Below are 9,034 nucleotides of genomic sequence, written 5' to 3' on the forward strand. Positions count from 1 at the left end.
TCGCTCTTTGAATAACAGGCTTGATAAATACCTCCAACTCTCATTACTTTGTCGCGACTGATGGAACAAGTCAGTGACCACAATTAGCTGCTAAACACTTATTCCCGACATACCAATCGACTCTGACCGAATCCTAAAGAAACGAGGGTCATCTCTCACTAAGGACCAACCTCCAATACTGCTATCAGAACCCATATGAAGAGTAAACCTCAATACTCTATCCTTAACACTAAATGAAGACCTACCGATCCACATAGGAACCGAAACTCTACAAGAGGCCTGACCTCCCATCAGACAATCATTTCACTACCAACCCAGGATGATTCAGCTCCAACCGCGAAATCGATGACAATGCCCGACCGAACTATCCACTAATATCCAGAAACATAACTCCAGTTGCCTCTCATTGCTTGACACCAAATCCAAATACAAGATTGACTCCCGATCCAACAGTTAAATCTCTAAGGCTACCCTAGCCCATTCGGCAATACGACTTCATATTCGTCCTATCTAACTGAGCTGACTCATCCAATCACACTAAACTCCACAATCACAAAGTTCGATTTATCCCAAGCGATTACTACAACCGATTTGAAATCGCACCCCACATACGACCTTGGTCGTCTACTACTTGCTACTTCATGCGCATCGTGGTCCTCCTCAAACCAATGAACCGATCTGCGACAACGCCATCTCTAACTCAAAACACATTGGTTTCTGACCATTTCTGCGACCCCAGTCTTGCCCCTGGTTCGACCGCCAGGTTCCCATAAACTCAATTGGCAAAGCTACCCAGGCCTAAGAGCTCTTCTGCATCACACGCTGACTAGTAAAGGCTATGACTCCCTGCAGTTATACAACTCTCTCTCACTGACTAACAAGCACTACAACTCCCTGTAGTCCTATGAAACTCTCTCACTACCTCGCGAATGCTACGGCTCCTCGCAGTCTTACTATACTCATTCTCTTTCTCTCTCTTTCTCTCTCTCTCTCTCTCTCTCTCTCTCTTACTCTCTCTCTCTCTCTCTCTCACTGACTCACTAATGCTATGGTTCCTGCAGTCTTACGATACTTTCTCTCTCTCTCTCTCTGACTCACGTATGCTACGGCTCTCCACAGTCACACGATACCCTCCCTCTGACTCATGTATGCTACGGTTCCCCGCAGTCACATGATACCCTCTCTCTGACTCATGTATGCTACGGCTCCTCGCAGTCATTCAATATTCTCTCTCTTTCTCTCTCTCTCTCTCTGACTAATGTACGCTATGGCTCCCTGTAATCATTCGATACTCTCTCTCTCTCTCTCTCTCTCTCTCTCTCTGACTCATGTATGCTATTGATCTCCATAGTCATATGATACTTTCTCTCTCTCTCTCTCTCTCTCTCTCTCTCTCTGACTCATGAATGCTATGGCTTCCCGTAATATTACGATACTCTCTCGTACCGACTCATGAATGCTACGGCTCCCCGTATTATTATGATACCCTCTCTTACTCTCCTTGGTCTCACTGTATGGTATCCCCTAACAATCCTAAGTGATTACTCCCACTCGGATCCGTTCACTCTCATGTCACCCCACAATCTCATCCTCAAGTCATCACCACACTGAATTCTGATGGGTTTTGAGCATTCTAACACTTCCTAAGTGTACATGAAACCCTAATAACATTGGATCTATGTTTGTCTAGTTATCATGCAAAGTTGAATTCCAAGGTTATATTCCTATCTAGCATACATGGGGAACAATTTTTAACTTGAATGAAAGATAGAATAACATACCTTGTTGTTGCTTATGATCCTTGAAACCTAGTGAGCCTAGCACCCCAAGTGCGATGCCTCAACTGCTTCACACAACACCAAATGCTTTTGGAATGACTTTAGAGAGAATACATACTTCTAAAATCGGCCTAGCCCCCTTGTTTCTTATCTGTAACCAATTTTGGTGGAGAATATGTTCTTTATATAGTGTTGACACATATAGGGTTACACCATGTAAACCCTAATGTGTCATGACTCTTTATTTCCATGACCCATGGGTTTGTAACTCCCATGGAGCATCCATGGAGCATCCTATGGGTGGAACCCAACTTGATAATCAATGGAGCCTATTAGCCCACTATACAAGTTATGGATGATTTACATAATCAACCCATATATTTAATTAGGTATCTTTTGATCACTTAATTAATTCTAAATTAATTCATGATCAAACTAATTAAATAATATTATTAATATATTAGAACTTATAATATATTAATAAACCACAAGTGTTATTTCTCTCATTTAGTCTATCCAATTGCTTGGTGCCATGCAATCCAAATGGACCATGCCGGGTCGGGTCAAGTACATACGAGAAATAGTTATGGACTTAGACACCTTATCCAACAGTCTCCCACTTGGATAAGTCTAATAACTATAACTGTAATACTCCAGGAACCGAACGGCAATCATAGCTCTTTCAAGGTCTCTCGGAACTGAGATGATACGCCATTTAAGATAAGTGATCATATAACCCTCTAGTCGAGATATCAGCCGGACAAATACATGGAACAATGTCTTACTTATTGTCCAACAGTTTGTTTCCCGATTTCCGATTTGTTTGAAAAAGAACTTAATTGAACACATCAACTTAGTTATCCCGGTACAGAGGTCAAAACAAAATCTTTGAGAGGCCCAGATATCGGCTTCTAATCCAAGAAGGAACAGATAAACTTCGACTCATATGTTTGTTCTACCATTCGTTGAATTATACACAAGAGCACGTTTTATAACATCGAGTTACCAATGCGTTTTCGTGAAATCAATGCATAACCAACTCATAAGTAACAAATCATATCTCTAGGTTTGAAGACTTATATGATATTATCGTTTCACAATCACTCAAGATAAATTCCATGAAGTGATTCCAGTGAGCGTGGGTTGAGTCCAATGCTCAGACCTTATGAGCACTCATGATTGTTGTAGCCATGTCCAACACCTTAGACCTCTGCAACCAATCATGACAGTCTTGATTCATACCTACTTCCGACATATGACCGACTGTCGAGGTTCGAATAATATGATATACCAAACATAATTATTCTGAAAGTCAAAACATGAATAAGAAATATAGTAAACAATCGACAAGAGATAGCAACACTTTACTCATAAATAAAACACTTTTATTCATCATCTAATGTCAAGTACACTTTACAAATTTCATGGTTATCTAACTACTAAATCTAATATCACCCTTCATCCCTATGCTCCGAGCATGCTGGAGATGCTTAACCCGAGTCAGTCCCTTCGTGAGGGGATCTGGTGGATTCTCATCCGATGATACCCTCTTTTCCATGAGGAGTCCTTCTTCTATTTGATGTCTGATGAAATGGTATTTTATGTCGATGTGTCTGGATCTCCCGTGATCCCTTGGTTCCTCGGCTAAGGCAACAACACTTTCACTATCACAGAAAATTTTCATTGGCTCCTTAATAGCCGATGAAACTCCAAGGTCTCCAATGAAGTTCTTCAGCTATATCGCCTCCTTTGCTGCCTCACTAGCTGCTATATACTCTGATTCGCAAGTTGAATCGGCCAATGTCTCTTGCTTGGAACTCTTCTAAGAAATTGTCCTGCAGATATTGTGGGCAGCTTCACTTCCAGTGGCCCTTTTGGTGGCAATAGAAGCACTCTGCTTCTTTAGGATCGGAAGAGGGTTTAACGGGGCCTGTTTTGGTCCCACTTGATGACGAACCATCACGGGGTTTCCCCTTATGGCGGCTCTTACATGGAGTCTTCCTCTTTTTACCCTTTCCTTGACCTATCGCCATCACAGGAGCGGCCACAGCAGGTGACGGTGCAACGGATTTGTCTTTGAGGTTGCTCTCAGCAGTCCTCAAGAGTCCTTGGAGCTTGCTCAAGGAGACCTCCTCTTTGTTCATATGGTAGGTCATCCTAAACTGATTGTAGCAGGAGGGCAAGGAGTGGAGGATTATGTCGATAGCCAAATCCTCATCAAACTTAACATTAAGTTTGAGAAGACGATCAACATACCTCTGCATTTTCTGCAAATGAGAGGTTAGGGATTCTCCACTCCCCATATTAGCGGTGATCATGCTAGTAATGATCTCATAGCGCTCTTGCCTCGCGCTCTGGTGATACCTGTCTAGCAAATCCTGATGCATTTCATATGGATACATGTCCTCATAGGACTTTTGGAGTTCGAGGTTCATGGTGGCCAGCATGATGCAGTGAACTTTCGTGGCATCACGCTCGTGGGCCTCAAAGGCGGCCAATTCCTCAGGAGTAGCAACATCTGGGATGATCTTCTCAAGCTTTTCATCGAGGACATATTCTTTGTCCTCGTAGCGTGTGATCATGCGGATATACCTCATCCACTCGTTGAAGTTTGAACCATCAAATGTCACTTTCTGACACAAGTTCATCAACGAGAATGACCCAGAAGCGTTGTTGTTGTTGTTGTTTGCAGACATCTGAAAAGGAAAGGAACAAAGTTTGATAAAAAATGAATCCCTAATTAAACACCCAAATGAGTAATTAGGGCTAGGATCCAACAACATTATTTACAACTTAGAAAGGGATGCCGTACTCTAAAAGTAAATAATTTGAAGGTAAGTGAATGACGATTCACTAATTCTCACCATGAAAAACGAAAAAGCAATTTAGGTTTTAAATGTATTGAAAACTCCTAGATCTTTGAGATTCATTGAACTTTTCAATGGCATGTTTAAATCTCGATATGCATTTCAAATTTGCGACTGGGATGCCGAGGATCGCAAACAAATTTGTGAATAACCATGCGAATCAACGTGGTGCACTCAATGTCTTTATCACCTAATCAATGTGCCGGTGAACCACACACGCTCCATTGATCTATGACAACCATCGAGTCACCCTTCGCTACCAATGTCATCCCCAAATTGATGTTCCGGTTAACCACATGCGCTCCATCAATGTTTGACAAGGGTACGAAGTGTAATTCCATGGATTAGCATCATTTTCACATTTTACCCTAAAGTAACTAAGAGTGGGAATTTGTAAAACAATGTAGTTACTTTAATATTTCCATTATACTTTTAATGAGGAATTAAGTGCCCTATCCTATCCGTTCAGCTAACGACCCTCCACCAGTCAAACAAGCGGTAGATGTGAGTGTACATCCATTAAGTGCCATTTTATAGGCAGCAACCTTATACCCACCTTATAGACCGGCTTCGTGAATGAGGCCTACTAGCGATAAGACTAGCTTACTCTTATACATATATAATAATTAATCTTATAATATCATAATTGTATAAGGGTGTATTTTAAAGCATTTCAAAATACTAGTATCTTAATGTGTATTAAAATTTTCGAAAATTAAGGCTATTTAATTTAAAATTTTAAACACCAAAAATACTTTGATTTAATAATTATCAAAATCAAGCAATTAATTTGAACTATTAAATCTTTAAGGTTTATCATAAAATCAAACTATTAATTTATTTAATCCTTTTATCCCCTAGATTTTTAAATATATGGAAAGGATAATACAAGATCTTCAATTATCTAGTTTAAACAATTAAATTGATAATCACAAAGATAGCAATATCCAAATCCCTAAAATCTTGGGATCTTATCTTGGGGGCAAGGGATTTTCGAAATCCCTAGGGTTTCTTAACCCTAATTTCGAAATTTGGAGGCTAGGCAAAAAGGTTTAAAGAACCCTATCAAAAATTCGCCAACTAGGGTTTTGCAACCCTAATTTGCAAAAATCACCAAGCCTTAGGGTTTACTTGCCATTAACCCTAATTTGTCAAATTCATAATATGTATCAAATCCAATTGAAAACAAAAAACCAATGGCTCTGATACCACTGATAGGTTTAATACAAACAATCCTATGTGTGCATGCAACCCTAGTTGGATCTATGTTTTCACTATAAGACATACAACTTTATGAACACAAAATAAACCCTGGCATGCTTGTATAATTTTCGAAAATTACATAGAAGTGTAGTAGACATACCTTTGTTGTTATATAGCAATAACAACTAGTTTCCTTGATCTCTTGAACTCTCTTGAACTCTTGAAAGCAAGCACCACAATTGTAGTGCCTCTAATGGCTCACAAACACCTTGAAGCAAGAAGGCAACTAAGAGAGAGAAGGGAATGATGCTAATTTCGGCCCTAGGGTTCCCTTGGAATCAAGTGGCCTCAAATTGAAGCATAGGGCATGTATTTATACTATAGGGTGCTAGGGTTTTAGTCTAAACCCTAATGGACAACTTAGCCACCAAGCAGCCCAAGAAACCTTATGGAATGAGGCCTTGGACGAAAATATGATGATCCTTCATCATAATTTCGTTCCCCCTTAGTCCATTAGGTTTCCTAGCCCAAAACTCAACTATCACACATTTGACAGTTTATACCCCTTCATTTAATTAATCTCTTTTAGTCACCAAATTAATTCCTAATTAATTTATGACTAATACTAATTAAATAAATATGATTTCTCCTTTAATATAATATTCTTATAATATATTAATAAATCATAATATCTCCTCTCTCATATCAAATTAGCTTGTCAAGTTGCTTTGGTGAAGGCAACCCAAAAGGACCATGCACACTCGGGTCAAGTATATACCAAATATGGTTACTGACTTAGACATTAATCCAACAGTCTCCCACTTGGATAAGTCTAGTAACTATATCTCACGTATTACTTCCGTACCCGATAGCAATCTTAGCTTTCAATAGCCGCTGTCAACCCTGACCAATAATCTGTCCTTTATATAAGGGATCGCATAATCCTCTGTTCTAGATATCATGCTAACAATACTTATTGTCTAGCATTTTATTTCTTGATCTCTGATTTGTTCGACATAGAACTTAGTTGAACACATCAACTTTATCTTGATCGGGCCCGGCACATAAGTCAAACCAAATCATCAAGTGGCCGAGATATCGCTTTTATCCTCATAGAATAAAAGGAACAGAAAAACGTCGACTAATATGCCTTTATCATTTACTAGTTAAACCACACACAATAATACGTTTTATAACATCAAGTTACTGATGTGTTTTCGCATTATCAATGTATAATCAACCAGCAAACAATAACCGTATCTCTAGGTTTAAAGATTATATGATATTATCATCTTGCGATCACTTGTGATAACATTCATGAAGTAATACCAGCAAGTGTGGGTCTATTTCAATGCTCAATACAAATTTCATAAGCACTCATAAACTTTGCAGCAAACCTTTGCTATGTCTAAAACTTTTCAGACAATCTACAAACAAATTTATGACAATCTTCCTTCATATCTACTTCCAACATATGAGCGATTGTGAACTGTTCGAATAATCTTATTATTCAGGAAGTCAAAACATGCAAAATCGACACAATAGATAAATAATCAACACAAGATAGAAACTTTCTTATAAATAACACACCTTTATTTAATCATCATTAGTTGAATATGACATTATCTATTACAAGTTTCCTACCTATCTAATCTAAACTAATATCATCCTTCAGCCCTACGCTCCTAGCGTGCTGCAAATGCTTGACCCTACTCAGTCCCTTCGTAAGGGGATCTGCTGGGTTATCTTCGGACGATACCCTCTTCACAACGAGGACTCCCTCTTCTACCCGATGTCTAATAAAGTGGTATTTCCTGTCGATATGTCGAGATCTACCATGATCCCTTGGTTCCTTGGTTAAGGCAACCGCTCCTTTATTATCACAGAAAATTTCCACGGGCTCCTTTATGGATGGCACAACTCCAAGGTCTCCAATGAAGTTCTTCAACCATATAGCCTCCTTTGACGCTTCGCTCGCCGCAATATACTCTGATTCGCACGTAGAATCATCTACGGTCTCTTGCTTGGAACTTTTCCAAGTCACTGCTCCTCCATTTAGGGTAAAGACCCAGCTTGACTGCGATCGGAAGTTATCCCGATCCGTCTGAAAACTAGCATCACTATACCCTCGTACCCTTAAGTCATCACTCCCACCGAGGACTAGAAACCATTCCTTGGTCCTCCGAAGGTACTTAAGAATATTCTTAACTGCAATCCAATGTGCTCTACCAGGATTCCTCTGATATCTGCTGACCATGCTTAAAGCGAAGGCCACATCAGGGCGAGTACAAGTCATAGCGTACATGATAGAGCCTACTGCAGAAGCGTAAGGTACTCGGCTCATATCAGCTATCTCTGTCTCTGTACTTGGGTTCTGAGTCTTACTCAGCTTGGTATTGCTTTGGATTGGCAATTCCCCTTTCTTGGAATTTTCCATACTAAAACGCTTTAGCACCTTTTCCAAGTATGTATCCTGACTGAGTCCTATCAATCTCTTTTCCCTGTTTCTTACTATTCTTATTCCCAGAATATAAGCAGCTTCTCCGAGGTCCTTCATAGCGAAACATTTCCCAAGCCAGGACTTGACCTCCTGCAAGGTTGGGACATCGTTTCCTATGAGTAATATGTCGTCGACATACAATACGAGGAAGCTTATTATACTCCCACTGGCTTTGACATACACACAAGATTCATCTTCGCTTCGCAGAAAGCCAAACTCTTTAACCTTCTCATCAAAACAAAGATTCCATCTGCGAGATGCTTGTTTCAATCCATAAATAGATTTCTCAAGCTTGCATACTCTATTCGGATGCTTCACATCGACAAAACCCTCTGGCTGATTCATGTAGACATCCTCAGCCAACTTTCCATTAAGGAAAGCGGTCTTCACGTCCATCTGCCATATTTCATAATCATGAAACGCAGCTATGGCAAGCATCACCCTAATAGACTTTATCTTCGCAACTGGTGAGAAAGTCTCATCATAGTCAACTCCGGGAGTTTGAGTAAAACCCTTCGCAACCAATCGCGCTTTATAAGTATGCACTTTCCCATCCATGTCCGTCTTCTTCTTGAAGATCCACTTGCATCCGACTGTCTTACGACCCGGTACATTATCAACCAAATTCCAAACTTGGTTGTCGTACATGGACTGAATCTCACTGTCCATAGCCTCTTTCCATTTTG

The sequence above is a fragment of the Lactuca saligna genome, chromosome 7 (genome assembly GCF_052625555.1).
Source record: "Lactuca saligna cultivar CGN05327 chromosome 7, ASM5262555v1, whole genome shotgun sequence".
Classification (NCBI taxonomy): domain Eukaryota; kingdom Viridiplantae; phylum Streptophyta; class Magnoliopsida; order Asterales; family Asteraceae; genus Lactuca; species Lactuca saligna.